The sequence below is a fragment of the Marmota monax genome, unplaced genomic scaffold (assembly GCF_021218885.2).
Source record: "Marmota monax isolate L192 unplaced genomic scaffold, Marmota_monax_Labrador192_F-V1.1 WCK01_AAM20220418_F8-fsc00081, whole genome shotgun sequence".
NCBI classification, from domain to species: Eukaryota; Metazoa; Chordata; class Mammalia; order Rodentia; family Sciuridae; genus Marmota; species Marmota monax.
In genome coordinates, this window is record NW_026695234.1 from 4831375 (window position 1) to 4855882 (window position 24508).

The 24508-nt window shown below is 44.4% G+C and overlaps 1 long non-coding RNA gene across 1 annotated transcript in view; it reads left to right on the forward strand.

Annotated features, from left to right (window-relative positions):
• Window positions 1–9124: 9124 nt before the first annotated feature.
• Window positions 9125–24508, forward strand: part of LOC124088927 (uncharacterized) — a 36984-nt gene continuing 21600 nt past the window's right edge. The window contains exon 1 of the long non-coding RNA XR_006850512.2: window positions 9125–9181. This is a non-coding gene — a long non-coding RNA (uncharacterized LOC124088927). The remainder of the gene's footprint in view (window positions 9182–24508) is intronic.

Sequence of the window (24508 nt, forward strand, 5' to 3'; positions counted from 1 at the left end):
CAAGAGGACCCTGTGGCCCAGAGAGGGAGAGTAACTTACCCAGGATCCTGCAGCTAACCAGCGGCAGAGCTCAGACTGTAGTCCCAACTCTACATTCAGCACTTCTCTGCTCCACAGGCTGCTCTGAAAGGCTCCAGGAAACCCTGGCTTTGCCCTGCTGTGGGCCTGGGCCTCTTCTTCTGTGGAGCTCCTTTGTTGATATGGATCCATTTTCCCTCCAGGTCTCTTTTTTGTGGCTTTTCTTCCATGAGAGGGTCCTCACGTGTGGATGTGTTGGTCCACAATGGTGTAAAAATGATGTATGCTCCCAGAGGGACCTGCACAGGGTATACTGTTTCTTTGTGCCCCCTTATTATCACCCTCTTCCAGCCAAATCTCACTGAGATCCTACCTTTTCTAATGTCTTCTCTCACCCTCTCCTCCATGTTCATCATTCCCTTTTCTTGCTTACACTCCTTGTTTCATGTCCCACCTCACCCCCAACACATGTGTCTTTTTCAGGTGGTGTAATTTTTAGCTTCTGTGCTGTCTGTGGGTTGTTCTCCTTCCCTTCTCCATCCACTCCCCTCAAATACTGCTTTACAAGCCAAGGGTGGTGGTGCATGCCTACAATTCCTGTGATTTGGCTGGCTGAGGCAGGAGGACCACAAGTTCAAGGCCAGCCTTAGCAACTTAGTAAGACCCTGTTGCAAAATAAAAAATGAAAAGGGGCTCAATGGGAAAGCACCCCTGGGTTCAATCCCCAGGACAAAAAAAAAAAAAAAAAAAAAACAGAAAGAAACCGCTTTTGAGGAGTAAGAATACTAGAACAAGGGGTCAATGATCCTCTCCAGAACTTCCAGTCCTAAAAGGAAGTGCCTCCAAGTTTCCAGGGTCCTAAGCTTTCTGGGCCTCCTCATCCTGTCGACACTACCCACCATGCTCCTGCCCCTCCAGAACATCAGCATATTCAACGTAGCTTTTGCTACTGTGAGTACATAGATCAGGAAGGATGCAGCATAGAGACTTATGGAATCGAAAGGGACTTTCGATTTGAAGGACAAATCAGACCATCTTCACGCCACCCCCACCCTCAGCAAATATAAGATTCTTGTCACTGCGTCCTCATCAGATGATCACTCAGTATAGCACAAACATCACAGGGAGGGGGTGAGAAATTTGCTCCTTTCAAGAGATTATGATTCAATGTAGGATGGTTGAATGATTAGAAACTTATTCCTCAAGCTGAGTCAAAATTTGTCTTCCTGTAACTCATCCCCAGGGGTCCTGGCTGTGCCTTGGTCCAGATCATAAAGCTCTCCTTCCAATAAGTGCCTCTGAAGACAGATATCACATGCCTGTGAATCTTCTCAGTCCCCCAAAACCCCCCTCCCAACTGCCTTCAACTGTTCTTCAAACACTTGGTTTCTAGGCTCCTCGTCAGCCTATTCTTTGGTCTCTGAGTGACTTCTGGGTCATGGTCCAGATATCCTCTAAGACAAACTCTAGGAAGGTATGGGTTTCCTTGTTAAGACTCCATATTTATATAACTGCAATTCACATGATTTTTTTTCTGTGGGTTCTCGATCCCCTTGACAACAATGTCAATGGCTCTCATTTGTGTGGTTTTAGCTCATTGTTTCAGAGGGAGACTTTTATGACCTTGATTCAATCATCTGGTGATGTGATGACAGCATACAAAAGATATCTTTGGTCCATCCAAGTCCTGATAGAAAACATTAACAAGACAAAGTCAAAGTCAAACCCTGCTTCATGTCATTAGGTACCTATTTTCTTTCTCTCTCTCTCTGTTTATTTTTATTTTATAGTTTATTTATAATATCTCACCAAGTTGCTAAGGTTGGCCTCAAATTCACAATCCTCTTGGCTCAGCCTCTTGAGTCACTGAGATTACAGAGATGCACCACCATGCTTGGCAAACTTCCCTCTTTATAAGCAGTCGATTTGGAGCATTTGTTACAGTAACAGAAAGCTGACTAACACATGATCATATGATCTTCAAACTCATAAAGCCAGACTAGCTTCCCCAAAGTAGAGAGGGCAATGCCTAAGCTACAATCCTGACTTAAAAGATGCAATGGCTGGGCTTCTTCCTGTGTGTGACAATCAGATGGGGTGGGATCCTTCCAGGTGAGGCAGCTCAAATTCTGTTTGTTTGCTATTTATGTTTCATCTATGTGGGATCCTACCACCTGCTTGGTGAGCAGCTTCACCGAGGCTGAATTGTGTTCTAGGTTTCCCATTGAAATGACTATGGGTGGCTTTGCCAAGACTGGGTTTGTGTCTGGTGTGGGTGGCTGCTTGGGATCAGCTTAGTGGAGTTTTCTGTCATTATACTTTGCTGTTCAGAGGTTATATTAAATTTCTAATTGTTCTAGATATTAGATATAATAATCACTTGGGTCTACAGAAAAATTCAACCATTCCACAGAGGTTTGAGGTGTTGCTGTAGGGATAATTTGGGATTTTACCCTGTTCCTTTCTTTAACCTGGTATGCTCTCCTTTGATGTGGGCAGAGACCTTGTTCTCTTCTTTCTCGGTTTCAACAATGCAGAACAGAACTCCACAAGTTACTACCTCATCAGCCTCAGGAAGAATGGGGTGTCCCTCTAGGCCCCCAGAGAGACTCATAATAACATTCACATAGCACTTACCAATATATACAACTGACAATTTTTTTTTTTTTTTTGGTATCAGGGATTGAACTCAGGGGCACTCAACCACTGAGTCACATCCTCAGTCCTTTTTATATTTTATTTAGAGACAGGTTCTCATTGAGTTGCTTAGCGCCTCACTAAGTGGCTGAGGCTGGCTTTGAACTCGCCATCCTCCTGCCTCAGCCTCCCGAGCTGCTGGGATTACAGGCATGCTCCACTGCACCTGGCCTCACCTTACAATTTAAAAAATGTATTTTTAGCTATAGATGGACATGATTTATTTATTTATTTATTTATTTATTTATTTAGTGCTGAGAATCGAACCTAGTGCCCCATACATGCTAGGCAAGTGTTCTTCTACCGAGCCACAACCCCAGCCCATATTATAGTTTTTTTAAAAAAAATATTTTTTAGTTGTAGATGAACACAATACCTTTATTTATTTATTTTTATGTGGTGCTGAGGATCAAACCCAGTGCCTCATATGTACTAGGTAAGTACTCTCCCACTAATCTACAATCCCCAGCCTCTACACCTTATAATTTTTAAAATTAGCTTTACTAAACTTTCATATTTCACTTATTAGGTTTTGTGTGTGTGTGTGTGAGTGTGTGTGTGTGCCAAGGATTGAACCCAGGGGCACTTAACCACTGAGTCACATCCCCAGCCCTTTTTATTTTGAAACAGGGTCTTGCTGAATTGTTTAAGGCCTTGTTAAGTTGCTGAGTCTGGCTTTCAACTCACAATCCTCCTGCTTCAGCCTCCCAAGCCACTGGGATTACAGGTGTATGCCACCTCACCTGGCTTTGTACTTATTCTTTTTTAAAAAAAATACTTCACTTATTCTTTACATTTAATTATATTTAACCTGAATCTATAGCTGTACAAGACCACACAACCTTCTAGAAGAGACTGCTTTGCTAGGGATAGAAAACTATGCCTGAACTCTTCACGGGCTGTTTATCAGGTACTTACTATGTTCCATGAGCTGAGCTAAGTTCTTTACACTATCATTTCCTCTCATCCTCTGAACCGTCTGTAAGTGTTAGATATTGGTATTACCACATTACAGATGTGGAAACTGAGTTTCAGACGGTAGTGGGAAGTAGTATAAATGTTCACAGCTCACTCAGGCAACAGGGACCCAACATCACAAATCAACACAGGAAGTGGGTGGTGAAGGTTGTCATTGCTGGGAGGCAGCACCCACGCATAGCTCCTCTGTCATTAGGTAACAGGTAGGAGTCCGCAGGGAGGAAATGGGCTGCAGGTGCTGGGTAGGCACATCAAGATTACTTCAAGGTAATCAGTGTATTTGGGGGCAGACAGGGTAACCAGGGTTAGAGAGGGACTCCAGTGCTTATCTGCTGAGTATCGAGCTGAGCACTAACGAGAAGGGAGACTAACCCAGGAGCAGTGTCTAACAGAGAAGGCAGAACAGATGCATGTATGGAAGTTTGCACACTGGTATACACGTGCATCTTGAGAACATTTTCAGAGCCCTGTACAAAACTGAACCATGTCAATGAAAACTGTACAGGCTGAGTCCATAAAGCACATGGAGTAAGAAGGATACACACAGCATTCTTTCACACAAGTGCTGTGTGTGAAAGCGCTGGGTAAACTGTGAGGCTGAGTGGGTGACAGAATGTAGATTTCATATCAAGAGGCTCAGGCAGACACCATCCTTGGCCAGCATGGCTGCTGTTAGACCAGGTCCTGCTTAATGTCCTAGGACACACGAACACAGAATGCCAATCAGGACATCCTTAAGATTTTGGTTCTCATCTTCATGCCATAATCACCTGCGGAGCATGGTAAATCAGAATGCTGGGGCCCACTCCCAGAGTATCTGACTCAGGAGGTCTGGGTGGCTCTAAGAATTTGATTTTGTAACGAGTCAAGTGTCCAGCTGATGCTGGTCTGCTGGCCTAGAGCTACCCTTTGAGAACCACTTCCTTAAGGCCACATAGGATTGGTTCGCATGAATGTATCAATTGGTACATTTGCCCTAACAAATGTATCCTGAACTGGAGCTCCCACCCCACCCCAGCAGGTCTCTCAGTCCCTCCACACAGAGTGCCAGAGCTGAGGCCTCTATAGAACAATGGACAGCGCTTCCCACACCCAGCGCACCCAGCTGGTTTTCCCCAGAACACCCGGCTTCCCTCAGGCCTAATTGGAACAGCTGAGATTTCTACTGTGCCTCCCAGACTGCAGTACCTCTCTGTAATCTATAATTGGTGGAACTTAAGCTCTGCTAGTTAACCTTTAGCATGTCATATAATCCTGCCACTTTGGCCATGACTCATAGTAAGAGATATAGTTTATATCACAACCTAGTTGGGACACATGCACATACACCAAATATCATGAACAATGCATAGTATACGTAATATACTCCTATTTTCTACTCTTCCTTCCTTCCCTCTCTATTTCTCTTGCTCTTTTTTATTTTTTTGAATGCAGGCCACTCAACCAAATTGTTTTCATGGATCCATACATAAGGTGCAATCTCCAGGTTGAAAATTACAAATATAACTTTTTGCGTGGGCATTTTGGCACAATTTGTAATCCCAGTGACTCAGGAGACTGAATAAGGAAAAAATCACAAGTTTGAGGCCAACCTCTGCAACTTTGCCAGACTCTGTCTCAAAATATAAATAAATAAATAAATAAAAGGGCTTGGGATGTAGCTTAGTGGTAGAGCACGCCTAGGTTCAATCCCCAGTACCAAAAAAGAAAACAAAACAAATAACAACAACAACAACATCATCTCCAAATATAACTTCTCTGAGCCTTAATTTCCTACCAGGTACACTGTTTGCATGGCCAATCTCAGTATTGTTTGTCTTGAATAATATTGTGCACATGAAAGCCTTTTTTTCCAAGGAGAAATTCTCCATGGGGAAAATGTACTATCACACACATACACACCACTGAAAAAACACACTTGTGCTTTTAAAAGGGGAGTTGGAAAGGAAGGAACTTGAGGCGGAACTGCAGTGGGTATGGAACACCTTGGTGGGGGATGGTGAATATTTGGTCTGGGCTGGAGCAGAGGAAGATGAGGGAGAAGGACAGGAGGCCATAAGCGCAGGTCTGAGAGGCCCCAGAAGCCTGTCTGGGCATTGGGATCACAGAGGGGAAAACTGGGAAATACAGCAGAGCTTTCAGAAACAGCACTTGACAATGACAATGGCATTTAGGGAGGTTTAGTCATTCCCACTTCCAAAAAAGCCTTTATTAATTGCCTATGACATGCCAGGCTTCGGCAGTGAGCAATACAGACTAGCCTAATAAAAAATCTCGAGTGAAGGAGGTGTGGGTCCTGAAATAACTTCTCAGTTAATTATTCCTTGAGCCTCTGCGACATTCCAGGCACTGAACTAGGTGCTGGGAGAGTAATGAGAAACAAAATTAAACGTGGCTCGGGCTCTATCGTAGCTTATGCCCTGTTGAGGAGGCAGGCATTAAACACATAAACCATGTGCCTCGTGATAATAGTAACTTACAGTGTAGTTATGAAAATCCATAAATGCTATGAAGAAAAAGAACAGGGTGCTAGGAGAGCAAATAAGAATGTGAACTCAATCTTCATAAACTAATAACCTCCACCGCAATGCTTCCAGATTAATGTGCAGTTTACGGAGCCCTCTCACATCCTTTGTCTCATGAGGGCCTCAGCCTGTGATGGAAGCCAGCCTAGAGTTCTTAACTTATTTTATTTATGAGAATAATAGCCTCTTCAGATCTCAGGAGTCTATCCAGGTAGAAGGGAACCCCAGCTGGTTCTGACTTAGGACACAGAGCTCTGCCCTCCAAGTAGCAAGAGATGAACTGTCCCCTGGGGGTCAGCTAGCCTGCTGGTTCTGGAGGAGAAAATCAAAAGTAAAATGGTACAAAGTTCATCTTCCCCATTTTCAGTCCTCAGAGTCTTAGCGTGAGGAACTGTGGTCAGTGACTAGTTGGTTAGAGGCTTGACCTTGGGTGGCCCAGAATGGGACAGGCAGGAAACGGCCGAAGTAGGATCGTGATGTGGCCTGTGGCATCCTCAGATGCAGCCGCAGGGTCGCCTGCAGTGAAAGTGAAGAGGGCCCAAGGCGGAGGAGATAGGTCAACGAAACTCCCTACCGCATTCACCTCCGAGATTGGGGACATGGTGAGGCGGCCCACCTGCCATATCAGCACCTTGATCACGGAGCTCATCAGAGAGAGGTTTCCAAATGACTTGGCCCTGCTGCCCCAGGAAGGAAACGTTCTGGGCCGCATCGTGGGGGCAGCTGGGTGTGGGCTAGGCACTTGAAAGAGGGCAAGTGATGACACAGCAGTGGGAGACAGGGCTGCTGACACTGTGGGACCAGCTCCGAGAGCGCAGCGGGGGGGAGCTGCCACCTGTCCTTCCTCACCAAAGGAGGGCATGGACGAACACGATCGAAAGAAGTGCCAGCTCAATAACGTGGCATGTTGAGTCCTCTGTAACCTGACCTAAATTTTCCATTTTTTTCATTTATATATATATATATATATATATATATATATATAGTTGATGGACCTTTATTTTATTCGTTTATTATTTACATGCAGTGCTGAGATTTGAACCCAGTGCCTCACACATGCTAGGTAAGCGCTCTGCCACTGAGCCACAACCCCAGCCCCCATTTTTGTTTTTCAAGTAATAGATATTTATAGAGGGTCAATGGTGTGTTCCCAGTGCTCCCCTCCAACAAGACAGACCCCGGTGCCTTCACTGTACCTGTGCCTCCAGCCTTTCCCTCCTCCACACCCTTGCTTATAAGCTTTCTGTTTCTGAACAGAAAGGACAGCCCTTTCCCCACAGCTCTGATAACCCAGACCTAAATGTCCTTGAGGCCCATCTCAGTGTCCTTTCCTCCAAGAAGTCTTTGAAATCAAACACCTGCCCTGACTTGAGCTAGCACCTACCATATTTCTCATTGTCTCTTTGCACTGTAGTTATTTATGACCATAAGCTCTTATTAGACCCATAGATGACAAAGCCATTTATGATTCCTCTTCTTCCTTCCTTCCTCAAAACTTTTGCACAAGTAGATGCTCAGCAATTGTCATTGACCCATTGACTGAATGAATGAAGAGATGAAGAGGCTACAAGTTGGGGCTGGTGGGGGAGGGGTAGGAAGGGCCAAGGTCTCTCTCCTGAGCGTTTCCATCACAGGGCCTGCTGTGCCCATGCTGGGGTTGCCAACAAGGCCAAGAAAAATGACACAAGCTTTGGATATCAGGTTTGGTGCTTAGTAGGTTCATGACACTTGACATATCTCTGTGTTCAAATAATGTTGTCAGATTATGTGACTGAGAGTCTTTTTTTTTTTTTTTTTTTACCAAGTATCTTTTTTTTAGATGGGGGTAGGTGGCATTGCCTGTTTTTCTCCTCCCCATCCCACATCTGGGAAAGGTGAAAAGGTACTGGGTGGTTTCTGGGCCAGTCAACAAGCAAAGGGTGACCAGACTCTTCTTTGTCATACAGATGTCTGTGTACTTATCCCTTCTTTACTACTGAATGACACCCTTGCACGGTGCCAGGCACAGGATGGACTCAGCAGTCCACGAAGGTAATGAATGGATGGATGAACACATATCCGATGACTGAATCAGTAGTCTCTGGAGTTTATAATCCTACCCAGGAAGGCTGGGGTGTAGTTCAGTGGTAGACCACTTGCCTAGCATGTGCGAGGCCCTGGGTTTGATCCCCAGTGCTGCAAAACAAACAAACAGAAACATTTGCCTAAAATTCTACTCAAGAAACTAAATGATCATAAGCTGCAGCTGTCCCTGTTGCCAGCCTCAGGACAGGAAGAATTCTGTTTTCCATGTGATGATCCAGCCCCACCACCCTCCCGAATCCCCACTGGTGCTGAGGGGATGTGCCCTGCAAAGACAGAGTGGCTCAGAGAGTTCAGCTCCCCCGTGAGGACAGTCACCCTTTGCTTGTTGACTGGCCCAGAAACCACCCAGTGCCTTTTCACCTTTCCCAGATGTGGGCTGGGGCAGAGAAACAGGCAATGGACTGGTCACCAAGAACCAGCCAGTCCAGTGTCTGGAAAATGGACATGGGCCAGACTTCCTGACTCTGGAAACTTCTTTCTGGAGACAGATTCTGGGAGCTGAGCCCTGGTCATCGGCAGAGAAGACTCCTTGTCCTGGGCAATGGGAAAAGAGAGTGGCTGGAGAGATGCCTGGGGACAGGAAAGAAGAGTCCCCACATTGGCCTTGCCAGCCTCCCCTGCACCTAGTTTCTTCTTCAATATAGGCAGAATTTGGAAGCCATCACAAAGAGGGTCTCAGGAATGCACAGTGGCACCAAAGGATAATGAAGGACTCCTCTCTATAATCCAAAGCTACTGCAGGGTGATGTGACATGTGTGGGTGTGTCCTTGAGAGAAACAGGCTTTGCAGCTGCTCATTGGTTGTCACTGAGCTGGAGGAATTTGCAGTCAGATGACCCTTGGGAGGCCAGCCTGTCTCCAACCAAGCAAGCTAAACTGTGAGTAATTCACTGGCAGAAGGCTAATCTGCTCTTCCCTCTGGATCTCAGGGCTCTCATGGGAGTTGCTGGACCCAGGGAGAAGGGGAGAGGTGTCTCCTCACCCCATCCATCCCTAGAACAAGCAGAAGACATGGGGTATGTCACCAGGAGCCATGACCTCAAAGGGCGGGGGGGGGGAGGTTCCAGGCCTCTCTCATTTGTGTCTTAAGTGAAGGCAAATTGTGCCTGGACAGGAAAAGAAAATTTTGTTGTTTTGGGACCCTTTAGGATTTCACCCAGGGGCATCCAACCATTGAGCCACATTCCCAGTCCTTTTTTCGGTACCAAGGATTGAACTCAGGGGTACTTGACCACTGAGCCACATCCCAAGCCCTATTTTGTATTTTATTTAAAGATAGGGTCTCATTGAGTTGCTTAGGGCCTCACCATTGCTGAGGCTGGCTTTGAACTAGCAATCCTCCTGCTTCAGCCTCCTGAGCTACTGGGATTACAGGCGTGTGCCACCATGCCCGGCATTCCCAGCCCTTTTGAGACAGGGTCTCACTAAGTTGCTTAGGGCCTTGCTAAGTTGCTGAGGCTGGCTTTAACTTGTGATCCTTCTGACTCAGCCTCCTGAGCAGCTGGGATTGCAGTTGTGTGCCACTGTGCCCGACTCACACTTTATTTTGTTTCAGAATTTTTAAATGCTTTCTTCTATCCTTACAATAATAATAATAAAAAAATCTAATTACACAATATAAAAACACATTCTTTTAAAACATTATAGCAAAAGCTCTTTGATCAGCACCTACAATCTTACTTCCTACTCGTCTTAGACATAACTGTAAACCAGGCTAGTGTATTACCTGTTCTCTGCACCACAGAAAACATAAGGTCTAGTTTTGGTTTGTTTTTATGTTAAGGATATCATGTTCAAATGGTAGTAAGTTAAAGTTTTATTTTATTTAAGACTCAACAGCACATATAATTGTAAAGCAGCAGGAAAAATCCGTCAGAGTCCTATAACAAGAACTAATATAACTTTTGTGTGCTCTCTTTTTTCTTATACACACGTCTTTCAAATTTGTGAGCATAGTATACATGGGATTTTGTAGCATGCCTTTTCATTTAGCTCATAAACATTGTTTAGAGGTTTTCACTTTCACCATGAAATGTCAATGCTCAAGATTGTTCTTTCTCTGCCCCTTACTGTCTCCAAAATGTTAAAATAATTATTAGAATCAGCATGTATTTGTTAAATTTAATCAATACTTATTATGAAGAATCTTTTATGTTTTGGGTTTTGGTCTAAGCTCTGAGGATGAAGCAGTGAATGCAGATGAAGCTTCCTGTCTTCCAGTTTCGTGGAGCTTATTTTCTAATGGGGTGGGACAGAAAAAGAGTACCCTTAAGAAACTGTATCAGAGCCGAGCGCTGGGGTGCACACCTGTCATCCCAGGGGCTCAGGAGGCTTATGCAGGAGGATCGTGAGTTCAAAGCCAGCCTCAGCAACTTAGCAAGGTGCTACGCAACTTAGCAAGACTCTGTCTCGAAATAAAAAATAAAAAGGGCTGGGATGTTGCTCAGTGGTTAGGCACCCTTGAGTTCAATCCCTGGTACTAAAACAAAAAACATATATCAGGAGGGCATGCTTTAAAAAAGGTCACACAGAAGAGGAAGATAGGGAGGACTGAGGCTACCAGGAGAGTCTTAGTATTTATGAGGGGACCTTTAAAACAAACAGGAGCTGCATCCCAAGCCTTTTTATTTTATTTTATTTTGAAACAGGATCTAAGTTGCTCAGGCTGAACTCAAACTTCCGATCTTCCTGCCTCAGCCTCCTCAGTAGCTGAGATTACAGGAGTGTGCCGTTGCACCTGGTTTTTACTAGAGGACTTTTGAGTGAAAATTTGAAGGTGTTCAGAACATGAGGCAGGAGAATAGCTGGGGTAAAAGTGTATCAGGCAGAACAAGGAACAAAGACTCTGAGGTGTGGGAACTTGCAAGGAGGTCAGGGGTTGTAAAGGAAGATGATAGCAGCGAGAAGATGGGGTAGATTGCAGGGTATCACAGGCCCCAGCAGGTACTTGACTTTTACTCGAAATTGAGAAATACTGGGTTTTGAGGGCAGGAGTGACAGGACCGGCTTTTGCTGAAACAGGCTCATTCTGGATGCTGAGAACAGAATACAAGGAAGTACAAAAAGAAGCAGGGAACCAAGAATTTCATTAGTCCAGGTGAGAGATGGTGGTGATTTGGACCAGGATGGTTAAAGTGGGAGTAGTGATAAGTGATCCCATTCCAGGTATCTTTTGAAGTAAAATCAAGAATTCTGGGTTAATAGATGACTGCAAGGATGGTGGCTGAGCAGGCAGGGACAGGGTTGGCCATAGTGAATGACATAGGAAAAGCCTTGGAAAGAACAAGTTTGGGGCAGAGATCATGAGACCAGTTTTTGGCATATTAGACTTAAGATATCAGATGTCCAAGCAGAGTAGTCTTTTAGGCAGTTGGCTACCTAAATGAAGAGTTCAGAGGAAAAAAATGTGCTTTAGCTACAAATTTGGCAACTGTTTTTTTTTTTTTTTTTCTTCCAGTACTGGGAATTGACTCTAGGGCCTTGCACGCACTAGGCAAGCAGGCTACCACATCCCCAGTCCTCGAGATGTAAATTTGGCCAGTATGTAGTTGGCATTGAAAGACAAGGAAGTGAGTGTAGGCAGCAGAGAGATTAAAGACATGGCCTAGGGCACACTGGGGTTCAGAGGTTACAGAGCAGTGTTAATTCATTTCATCCTCACAACAACCCTCTGAGGGAATTGCTATTCTTGTCATCATTTTTCAAGTGATGAAACTGAGGTATAAAGAAGTTACATCGGGCTGCAGTTACAGCTCAGTGGCAGAGCACTTGCCTAGTACATGTGAGGCACTGGGTTGGATCCTCAGCACCACATAAAAATAAATAAATAAAACAAAGGCATTGTGTCCGTCTACAAATTAGAAGAAGAAGAAGGAGGAGGAGGAGGAGGAGGGGGAGGGGGAGGGGAGGGGGAGGAAGCTGTTGCTAATCACTCACCAAAGCCACATGGCAGAACTGGGATTTGAACAGATAGTCCAGCTCCAACTGTTGTATGCTTAACCTCTGACTCTATGGGCTGACCCAGTCAAATGGGTATATATTATAGGTAAAGAAATTGACTCTTAGGTTAAGTAACTTTTAATATTGGTGGCACATCTGTGATACAGACTCTCACTGACTCTACTTTGAGAGATCTCTTCTTCTTTTTGAAACCCGTGCCTCACATATGCTAGGCCAGTGCTCTCCCTGTCCTTTTTTTTTTGTTTTATTTTGAGACAAGTGCTCACTAAGTTGCCCAGGCTGGCCTTGAACTTGCTATCCTCCTGCCTCAGCCTCCTGAGTTGCTGGGTTATAGGCATGGGCTACTGTACCAAGAAAGATCTTTGCTTTTTCATTCACTCTGCTGGATGACCTGAAAGACATTTAGAAGATGGGGTGAAAGGCTTCTGCCTGTCTCTATTCATGGCCCTTAGACAACTCTCTTTCCCACTCACACAAAAGATTTTTCTGGTAGGCCACTATCCTTGCAGAAATAGGACAACAGGTCTAAGTGCCTAGTCAGTCTCACTTCCTGCACCCCTTTACTTTCTCCCTCTCCTGGGCAGGAAGTTCGTGGTTGGACTTCCAGAGGAAGTCAGGTCTTAAGGTAATTCTAAGGAATGGCTGTGTGGCCATCTGCAAATTGCTTCTCTTCCCATCTCAGTTTTCTCTTCAATAAAACAAGGAGAGTGGGACAGGACAGTGGTTCCCAAATCCAGCTGCATATCTGGGTCACCTCTCCAGGGATTATTTACAGCCTGCAGTGTCTACCACAGCCCCACCGAATCAGACGCTCCAGGGCTGAAGTCCAGGCACACACAATATGGTTCCGAACACCCTGCTTAAGAAGCCCTGAGTAAAATGATCTTGAAGGTTTCTCGGTTCTAACATGCTGTGGTTCTAGGGCCTCATCTTGGGCTGTGTTTCTCTACTGTCTCTCTCAGGGCCCAGCACAAGGTGGGACTCTGAGCAGAAGGCAAAAAAGAAAACAAACCGAACAAACAAAACCTGAGTTCTCATTTCCAGCCATACCAATAACTCAGCTCCAACAAGTTACCCCCAAGTATAAGAGGAACCCTGGGCTTCGGTGTCCTCATTTGAAGAAGAGCAGGGTGGGTGGTCCTCATTCAGTCATCCAGCAAGTATTTCTTGAGCACCAGCTCTGAGAGGCTCTTGGGTCTGAGTCTGTCATGAAGTAGGGCAGCAAGGGCCAGGGTGGGAGGGGGCTGCTGCCAGGCAACGGGTGTCTGTTGCCTAGACTTCTGCACAGGGTTGCCACAGGTCCTGTGTTAGTGCCAGTGTGATAGTGCTCTCTCCCCAGACTCTCTCCCCACCGCTGGCAGCTGTAGCTGGTCTCCACAGCAACACGCAAACCTCCTGGGTTCAGAAAGGGAACTGTAGGCAAAACTGGCCAAATAAAAATTATGAGTTTTTCTAGATAATCCCAATAACAAGTTCTAAGGTATGAGACTAAACAACAATCACAGATCAGCACTCTGATTAGGATGGCAGGACCCCAGTTCCACTCCTGGCTCTGTCCCTTGCCTATTTGATCAGTCTGCTTTTAAAGATCCCCTGGTGACTATATGCACATTATAGTTTGGAAAGCACTGAACTAAAAAACAAAACAACAACAACAACAAAAAACCCAAAACCAAAAAAAAAACTGGGCTCAGAAGGCTCTTGGCAAGAAATGTGTGTGAGACCTACACAAGGGAAGCCAGGTCACTTCTGAGAGACAGCACAGATCATGTGCCTGCATGGGGTGACTTGGTTGGTGAAGATGTCAGTTCTCACGAACATGGTACAGGTCAAAGTGATCAGTGAAGTTCACCTGTGCTGGGAGCCATTAGCCAAGTAGGTATGACAATTTCCTTGCCAGCGTACCCCATGTTGCTGACATGTTGCAGTGACATTGAATGTAGGTGACCTTGCTCAAGGACCAAGGCGGATTAGGGCGTTCCCGGTTTAGGTTCCAGGTTTAAGGTTTAAGATTATTCCTGCTGGGAATAGGGCGTATCCTGCTGCCTGAGTTCCCCTTGAGTTCTCACTGGATTCAGACAGTATATTTTGGAGACAGAAGCCCAGTGGAGGTGGATTTGGGCAGAGAACGTGGATTTGGGCAGAGAACGTGGATTTCCCCAGAACGTGATTGTAGACGGCTGGTGTGAGTTCGGGAATAAAGAGTTGCTGTTTGAATCTACAAGCTGTGTGGTGGCTCGTGATTGTGTGCCCAGCCAGACTGCGGCACACCTGAAAGAATAAGTGGACAAGAAGAGTTTGTTCTTTTCTTTTAAGAAATAAAAATAATGAGATGGGGGCTGGGTTGTGGCTCAGCAGTAGAGCACTCACCTAGCCTGTGCGAGACTCTGGGTTCAATTCTCAGCACCACACAAAAATAAATAAATAAAACAAAGGTGTAGTGCCTAAGTACAAATATATATATATATATATATATATGATGGGATTTGCCCCCTCAGAAATGGTGCTAAGGGGCAGGGTATGAGCTCAATGGTAGCGCGCTTGCCTAGCATGTGTGAGGCCTGGGTTTAATACCTGGCACTGCAGGGGCGGGGGAGGTGGGAAGGAGGTGTTAAGTAAGATTTCAGGTCCTGGAGGAGAAGGAGGAGTCTACACCTTGCTCCACCACTTCCTGGACATGTCACTGCTATGGACTGAATTGTGTCATCCTAGAATTCACGTTCCCTAATGCCCCCTCCCTCTGAGCACAAAGGCCATGTGAGGAACAGCAAGAAGGGAGAGAGCCCTCACTAGACAACCGAACCTGCGGGGGCCATGATCTTGGGCTTTTCAGCCTCTAGAACTTCAAAGATACAATTCTATTGATCAAGTCATGCTGTCCCCCAGCATTTTGTTATGGCAGATAAGCAGACTAGGACAGTCCCTTCAGGGAAGCTTGCTCACATCTCACAGCCTCATCTGTAAAGTGGGAGTGAGAACGTTTATCGCAGCCCAAGCACATTAAATGAGATGCCTTAGGTAAAGCACTTAGCACTGTGCTGCTCCATAAATGACAACTACAATGACAATAACTGTGGCCAGGACGAGAACCATAAAAAGGCAAAATTGACAGATGACCCACAGGCACACCTCAGCATTCCTAAAAGCTCCGGGAGAGAAGCAAAGGACAGTGTTTTTATGTACCATCCTCTGATTTCCCTCACATCTAACTCATAGATTGTATACAGGGGGTGCCTAAAAATATTTATTGGCCGTCTGAACTGGAATTTAATCCATACTAAAGAAGTGTAAGAAAGGACTGTTTTTTGACTGATGCTGGGAGAATCACTTAAGTTTGGGATTAAAATAATCAAACTTTATCATTTTAACCTATAAAGGAGCCTGCAAAATTTTTTTGACCATGACCCATAGTAAGAAAGAGGTGAGATGTTTCAGCCTAGGAAAGGAACTATAGTCATATGTATAAATTCATAGTTAAATCAGAATTTTAAAAATAAAGTAATATTTATCCTTATTATGTCAGGGATTCTATTTTCTCTTGTCTTCTATCCTTGTTTTATTAAAAAGAAAATTCTGGTCTCTATCCAGTAAATTGATCTTACTCTTGTATAAAATCAGAACTCTTGAATGTGGCCTCAAAGCCGGTTGCTGTGGCCTCTTCTGCTGGCCTTTTCTCAGTTCCATCTACGTGGAACAAGTCCATTCCCCTCCAAGCCCCATTTCCCTGGCTTCTTCTGAGCTTCTGTCTCTTATCAGAGTGGGGCTCCCCTCTGGGTTTTCTCAAAACATGTACATATTTGCTATTCTTGGCTCACTATTTGTTCACCTCCCCTCCTTAGTCTTCTAGACTGCAACAACTTTAATACCCAGCACAGTGTCTGGCACAAAGTAAGTGCTCAGTAAATACTTTCTGAACACCCTAAGACCAGAACAAGAGCCAATGCCTCCTAATTAGAGCCTGTGCTTCTGAAGGCCCTGCTCTGACCCTCTTTGGGTCTTTCCCCTCCCTAAAGGAAGCACAGAAAATGTGCCCATGAGGAGCTCCTGCCACAGATATACCCCTAGGTTCCTGGAATTCCTTTCCCAAATGCTCCCAGCCCACTTCCAGGCCTAGCACCCCAGGAACAGAGAGTTACCTCTGAGCGTATCCCTGGGCCTGACAGGTAGCCAAGGGTGGAGGGTAGGGTGGAAGTTGGATATTCCGGTTGGGGTGTCCACGTGTATGCCCTTCAGGCCCTGTTGAGGGATAGGACCCTGGCGTGGATTGGAAGGGCGGCAGATACGCCTCCCTGTAAGATCGGGATTTGGGGTGAAGAGAGAGAGGGAGTCTCCACAGAAGGAAACAACCATGAGCCACTGAGATGCAGAAAGCTCAGTTGTAAGTCTTGAGCGACATGCCCTTGCCCCACCTCCCCACTTGCAAAATAAAGGAATACCCAAGCGCAGGGAAAATTGGCACCACGTGTGTGCCAGCCATCCTGGCTCCAGCCCTAACTACTGCTCCCCTTTAAATATTAGATCTCCCACCCAAGGAGGGGCATCTTACACTTGAGATGGCCCCCATTCTCCCTTGAATGTGTGTCTACTTTCTAAACGATACTTTGTCTATGCCTTTGTCTGGCATGGGCTGAAAAATTTTTGTCACATACGCCAAGAACTCTGCTGGTCTTGGACCCTTCTCCAGAGACCTCTCTTCTCCCGCGACATCTGCACCTCCACATTCCTGCCCCTCGAACCCAGTGCCTCACGTATGCTAGGAAAGTGCACTACCACAGAGCCACAACCCCGGCCCCCTCTTTATAACTTTCAACTACTTGTTCTATGGGCCTCCATCTTGTCCTGGCTTTAGATTTTGGCAGAGATGAGATGACCTGGGTGGACCGTGAGACACCAGGAGTAGGCTTTCCTTTGGATGGGGCTGGGGACACACACACAGTCCCTGGAGTCTCAGTTCTGAAACTTGAAATTCCATTCTTAAAATCTTTGCAGCTTTGTTAGAAATGAAGAGGAAATGAAAACTGTCATTTTAAAGCAATTGTTTAATCCATTGTCATTCTAGGAAAACCGCCTGAGGGGACTTTTAGTTATGCAAATGTAGAGCAGAGCTCCTCTTTAATGGAGGTGCCTGTCTGTGTGTGGCCCTGGGACCCCCTGGAGCTCCACTTCCGGTCAGATAGTGATAGAGGCCCGAGCTATAAGCACAAAGGCATCTCTTCAGATCATTACTTTCCTTTAAGATTTTATGATATAAAAATTAACTTATACAATTAACATTTAATGAGTGATCACCATGTGCCAGAAACCATGAGAAACACTTTGCATGCATTATTGCACTCAGTCTTCCTAAGACCCAATTTGTGTGCGTGTGCACGTGGTGCTAGGGGAATTGAACCCAGGACCTTACACATGCCAGGCAAGCACTCTGCCACCAAGCTACACCTTCATAATACCCACTATCTTAATTTCATTTTGTAGTGGGTAAACTGAGGTTCATAGCGTGTAAGTAACTTGTGCAGAGGTCATGCAATTAACAAGCGGCAGAGCCTGGATTTGAACGTCTCTCTGGCTCCATAGCCTGCACGCCACCTCTATTATCTTTGTCATATTCTGGAAGTTTTCCAGGTTGTTCATGATCCTTGGACATGCAGTGCAGAAACTTGAGTGCCATGTCAAAGATCTGCTCACGCTGGAGCAGAATAGTCGAAACCCTTCTGTGAGGTGCGTGACATTCTGGGCCAACTTTTCTGACCTTGAGAGGAACTTGTTTCTTGACCCAGTAGGTGAGGGATGGAACAACTTCACAACCAGGGCACAAAGATGCTACCTTGGCTGAGCACGGTGGCGCACGCCTATAATCCTAGCTACTCGGAAAATTGAGGCAGAAGTTCAAAGTCAGCGTCAGCAGTTTAGCAAGGCGCTAAGCAACTCAGTGAGACCCTGTCTCTGATAAAATACAAAATAGCGCTAGGGATATGGCTCAGTGATTAAGTGCCCCTGAGTTCAATCCCTGGTACCCCAAAACAAACAAACAAACAAACAAAAAGATGCTACTGTGGCAATAGCAATACCAGAGTAGCCAAGACCCTTTCTCCTCTAGGCCAGACCAGGGAAAGAGTCCCCAGTGACCAGCCAGATTCTGTAGGATGATGTTGAAGAAGGTTAGGTGGTGCTGGCCCCTGGTCGGATACCTCTGGCCAGAGCAAATGGCTGGGGTGAGTAATATTCAGAAAGCTGGAGGAAATCAGCACCCAGACGAGGCTGCCCTCATCCATCCCCTGCAGATGGCTGGGGTTAGACCCTGGTGGAAACCAGTGAACCCAGCAGGGGGTTGTCCTTGTCCTTTTGGTTATGAAAGTCTGAAGGACTTGAGAAAAATTTGTTTGTGGATTTAGCTTTCACTTATTTAAACGTTTCCAAGTCACCTTGTTAGCCAAGTGCAAATGTGCACCTTCTATCCATTCCCCTTCTCTCCATACCCTGTCTCCAAGGAACCCTGCCTATCAGCCCCGGCTCAGTGGTTCCACATCTGTTGATGCTTCTTAACATTATGTTTCAAGCTCTTGGTTCGTGTTTAGCTTGTGGTTCACCTACACCACCAGATCTTTTTCATACAAACGGCTATCAGGCCAGTTCTTCCCAGCCTTTGCTCCCAATGCACGTACAAATGATTAAAAATAAAACAGTATGTAAATATAAGGCATTCCACTTAAAATGTAATTTTGTTTCTGATTTGCTAAAACCAAATGCTGGCAACCGATCTCAGGTGGTTTTTTTTTTGTTTTTTTTTTTTAATCACTGAGTTCCATCTCCAGTCCTTTTAACTTTTTAAAAAAAAATTTTGAGTAGGGTCTCACTAAATTGTACACCCTGGCCTTAAACTTTCTTTTCTTTTTTTTTTTTCATTTTCATTTTTTTAATAGCTACACATGACAGTACAATGATCTTGGCAATTCATACATTTGAATCAATTGGGGTATAATTTCTCATTTTTCTGATTGTACAGATTGCAGAATCACACTGGTCATAGAGTCACCTATACACACACAGCAATCATAATGTCTATTCTATTCTGCTGCCCTTCCTATCCCCCCTTCCCCTCCCCTCCCCTCCCATCATTTCTCTCTATCCAATCCAATGTGACACACTTTGTTTTTTCTTTTTCTCCTTACAACATCATACATGTATTCTGTATAACGATGAGGGTCTCCTTCCATCTTCCATGCAATTCCCCTTCTCCCTCCCCTTCCCTCCCACCTCTCTTCCCTATTTAGTGTAATCTTTTTCTCATGCTCTTCCTCCCTATCCCATTTTGAGTCATCCCCCCCCCTCTTATATCAGAGAAGACATTTGGCATTTGTTTTTTAGGGATTGGCTAGCTTCACTTAGCATAATCTTCTCTAATGCCATCCATTTCCCTGCAAATGCCACGATCTTGTTATTTTTTAGTGCTGAGTAATATTCCAGTGTGTATAAATGCCACAGTTTTTTAATCCATTCATCTATTGAAGGGCATCTAGGTTGGTTCCACAGTCTAGCTATTGTGAATTGTGCTGCTATAAACATTGATCTGGCTGTGTCCCTGTAGTATGCTCTTTTTAGGTCTTTTGGGTATAGTCCGAGAAGGGGAATAGCTGGGTCAAATGGTGGTTCCATTCTCAGTTTTCCAAGGAATCTCCATACTGCTTTCCAAATTGGCTGCACCAATTTGCAGTCCCACCAGCAATGTATGAGTGTGCCTATCCCCCCGCCCCCATCCTCGCCAGCACTTGTTGTTGTTTGACTTCATAATGGCTGCCATTCTCACTGGAGTGAGATGGTATCTTAGAGTAGTTTTAATTTGCATTTCTCTGATTGCTAGAGATGATGAGCATTTTTTCATGTATTTGTTGATTGATATCCTCTTCTGAGAAGTGTCTGTTCAGGTCCTTGGCCCATTTGTTGATTGGGTTATTTGTTTTTTTGTTGTTTAGCTTTTAGAGTTCTTTGTATATCATAGAGACTAGAGCTCTATTTGATGTTTGAGGGGTAAAAATTTGTTTCCAGGATGTAGGCTCCCTATTCACCTCACATATTATTTCTCTTGCTGAGAAAAAACTTTTAGTTTGAATTCGTCCCATTTGTTGATTCTTGGTTTTAACTCTTGTGCTACAGGCGTCTTATTAAGGAATTTGGAGCCCGCTCCCACGTAATGAAGATTAGGGCCAACTTTATTGGCCTTAAACTTTCCATCCTCCCATCTCAGTCACCTGAGATTGAGACAGTAGCTGGGAATACAGGCATATACCATTGTGACTGGCTAAAATTTTGAATTCTATCACCTTTTGTGATACTCCCCTTCCCATCTTTGTATCATCTGCAACACTGATCAGTGCTGATTATTTTGTCCTACTAGGTAATGTTTTGTCCTTAATGTTTTGTCCTATGGCATGATTCTACAACAGAGGTCCCCAAAATGGGGTTCGGGATTCTTAAAGATCCCTGAGGCCCTTTCAGAGGGTCTGTGAGATCAGAATTATTTTCCTAATAATATTAAAATGAACTTTTCACTCTTATTCTGTCATGAACAGACCTGGGTTTACCAGAGGTCAAATGATGTAACAGACTATCTGTAGAAACAATTACAAGAACCCAGTTGTCTTCTAGGAAGATAGAGATTAAAGACATTTTGCAAAAATGTAAAGCAAAACCACCCTTTCTCATTTTTTTTTCCTTTTGGGAAGTAGAGTTACTCTTCTTAAAAAGTTGTCTTAGTCCATTCAGCAGAATCCCTCTGACTAAACAATTTATAGGCAGAAATATATTTCTCACAGTTCTGAGGCTGGGAAATTCAAGACGAAGGTGTCAGCAGATTCAGTGTCTGGTGAGACAGGACAAGCAATTCCGCCTGTTTATCATCAAGGGCACCTTCTATGGGTCCTCATGTGGTAGGAGGGAAGAACAAGCTCCCCCAGCTTCATATATATATATGAAGGATATTAATTCATAAGGTTGGAGCCTATGTGATTTTCTCCCTTGCAAAGGCCACACTTTTTAATCTTTCTTTCTTCTCTCTGTGCTGGCAAGGAAACTGAGGGCCTTTGGCCTGCTGGGCAAACACTCCACCACTGAGCTACACCCCTAGTCTGGGCCATTCCTCTTTTTTTTTTTTTTTTTGGTATCAGAGATTGAACCCAGCGGTGCCTAATCACTGAGCCACATCCCCAGCTCTTTTAATTTTTTTATTTAGAGACAGGGTCTCACTAGGTTGCTTACAGCCTTGCTAATTTGCTGAAACTGGCTTTGAACCTGTTATTTTTTGAACCTGTTATACACCACCTCTGTATTTTATTAGCCTCAGCCTCCCAAACTGCTGGGATTACAGGTGTGCACCACCACACCTGGCTGGGTCACACATCTTGATGGGGTTAAGTTTCAACCCATGAATTTTGGATGGAACACCAACATGATCAGACCATAGCAAAATATCCATATTTTGTTAAAAAACAATATTAGTATACTATGAGCGTATTACTGTTTTTTAAAAGTAAATAATAAAACATTTGACATTTTCACATAATTTTAACTTCTAATGCAATAAATATTAATTGATATAACCTCTATAAACAAAAGTCCTTCAGAGACCTCAAGAATTTTTTTAAAAATTTATTTATTTATTTTAATTTGTTACACATGACAGCAGAATGCATTTCAATTCAGAGTACACATACACAGCACAATTTTTCAGGTCTCTGGTTGTTCACCATTCGTGTCTTCATACATGTACTTAGGAAAATGATGTCCGTCTCATTCCACTGCCTTTCCTACTTGGAGCCCCTCGCTTCCCCTCCCTCCCCTTTGCCCTCTCTACAGATCCTCCATTCCTCCCATGCCCCCCATCCCCTTTATGGAACCTCAATAATTTTTAGGAGTGTAAGGGGGATCCTGAGACCACACAGTATAAGAACCAGGACACTAAGGCTTCTCCTGCAAGCTGGCAGCTAGTCCTTACTCTCTGATTGTCATAAATACTGTAAAAATTCTTTTCAGAAGTGGACACTCTCATTCTAAGACAGAAGCAGGGTGGTTGGGCAGACGCTGGAGATGTAAGACTGAGGTTCCAATCTTGGCTGCGCTACTAACTGGCTGTGTGATTCTAGACAAACTCTTGCCTTCTCTAGGAACCAGTTCCTGCATTTGTAAAATGAAAGGCTTTATGGGATGGACCTCTAAGGTCCACATTGGAGTTTTAAATAGGTAAAAACACTTCCACAAACCTCTGGGGGAGGAAGGAAGGGGCAGGAATTTGTTCTCTGTTTCACGGAAAAGGAAGTTAAGGTCCAGAGATGTTAAGAGAAAGGATTGCTCAAGGACACGTTCTGAGTCAGCATCAGATGCAAAAATAGAAGCCAAGGTCCGTCTTCTGGTCTAGGATTTGGTCCACTCAATGGATAATGTTAATAATAGTATTTGCATGTGTATAACATTTAAAAAATCCTTCTTTTGGGACAACTCTAAACTTAGAAAAGTTGGAAGGGACCGAACAAAAAACCTTCAGGAATTTCATACCATGGTAGCCAGCTTTCAAGATGGCCGAGTGATCCTTACCTGCTGGTATTCTGGCCTCAGGTAGTCCCCGCCCACATTCAGTAGTGCTCACCTGTGTGAACACAACAGGACATCATGTGACTTTGAAACTGTGTCTTAAAAGCCATTGCAGCTTCTACCTCACTCTGTCTTAGATGGCTCTAGGGAAAGCCAGTCATGACAATGAGGACAATAGGTCCCCTGTGGGGAGTCACCTGAGGTGAGGAACTGAGGCACCCTGCCAGCCAGCAGCACCTTCCTGTATCCACGTGAAGTAAAAGTGTGTGAAGGTCCTTGCAGATAGATTATGAGAGGCTGCCAAGTTGTTAGTGGCCTGACGTGCACAGGGGTGGGGTGGTGCAGTGTGGCAACTAGAAGATAATGGCATGAACAGTTCAGAGTTAAAAGCCTGTGCAGATCATCAGCAAACCGAAGCCATGGAGGAATTGATTTGTTGTAGCGAAGAAATCATTCCTGGAAGAGCAGCTTAAATTGGCATCATCAAAGTTTGGATAGTTTGTTGTCATTCCCTGAGGTCCACCAGTCCGCTGACAGCAACAAGTGATTTGAGTAGGGATGTGATGGGAGTCACCCTGTCTGTATCTGTTAGAACCTTGTTGATGGCACTAATCTTGGATCCTTCAAGAAACAAGATACTTTTGTTTACATTTTAGTATGCAGACACAGTTCTAGTGACTTTCACTTGGCCTTCATTCCAGGGAACAGAGAACCCATGTGGGGAGTCTACAAGTTGCTAAGTGTATCTGCTTGGATACCTACTATACTAGTCTGGTTTTTGTTACTACAATTAAGCATCTGAGGCTGGCTACTTTATAAAGAAAAGAGGTTTATTTTGACTTAAGGTTCTGCAGATACAAGGTTAAGAAGCCTCAGAATAAGCTTTCCTTTTTTTTTTTAATACTCAGGATTGAACTCAGGTCCTCTATCCACTGAGTCATAGCTAGAGCCCTTCTTTTTTTTTTTTCCTTCATTCCTCTTTTTTTTATTGGTTGTTCAAAACATTACAAAGCTCTTGACATATCATATTTCATACATTTGATTCAAGTGGGTTATGAACTCCCATTTTTACCCTGTATACAGATTGCAGAATCACATCGGTTACACATCCACATTTTTACATGATGCCATATTAGTAACTGTTGTATTCTGCTACCTTTCCTATCCTCTACTATCCCCCCTCCCCTCCCCTCCCATCTTCTCTCTCTACCCCATCTACTGTAATTCATTTCTCTCCCTTGATTTTTTTTCCCTTTCCCCTCACATCCTCTTGTATGTAATTTTGTATAACAATGAAGGTCTCCTTCCATTTCCATGCAATTTCCCTTCTCTCTCCCTTTCCCTCCCACCTCTCGTCCCTGTTTAATGTTAATCTTTTTCTCATGCTCTTCCTCCCTGCTCTGTTTTTAGTTGCTCTCCTTATATCAAAGAAGACATTTGGCATTTGTTTTTTAGGGATTGGCTAGCTTCACTTAGCATAATCTGCTCTAATACCATCCATTTCCCTGCAAATTCCATGATTTTGTCATTTTTTTAGTGCTGAGTAATACTCCATTGTGTATAAATGCCACATTTTTTAATCCATTCATCTATTGAAGGGCATCTAAGTTGGTTCCACAGTCTAGCTATTGTGAATTGTGCTGCTATGAACATCAATGTAGCAA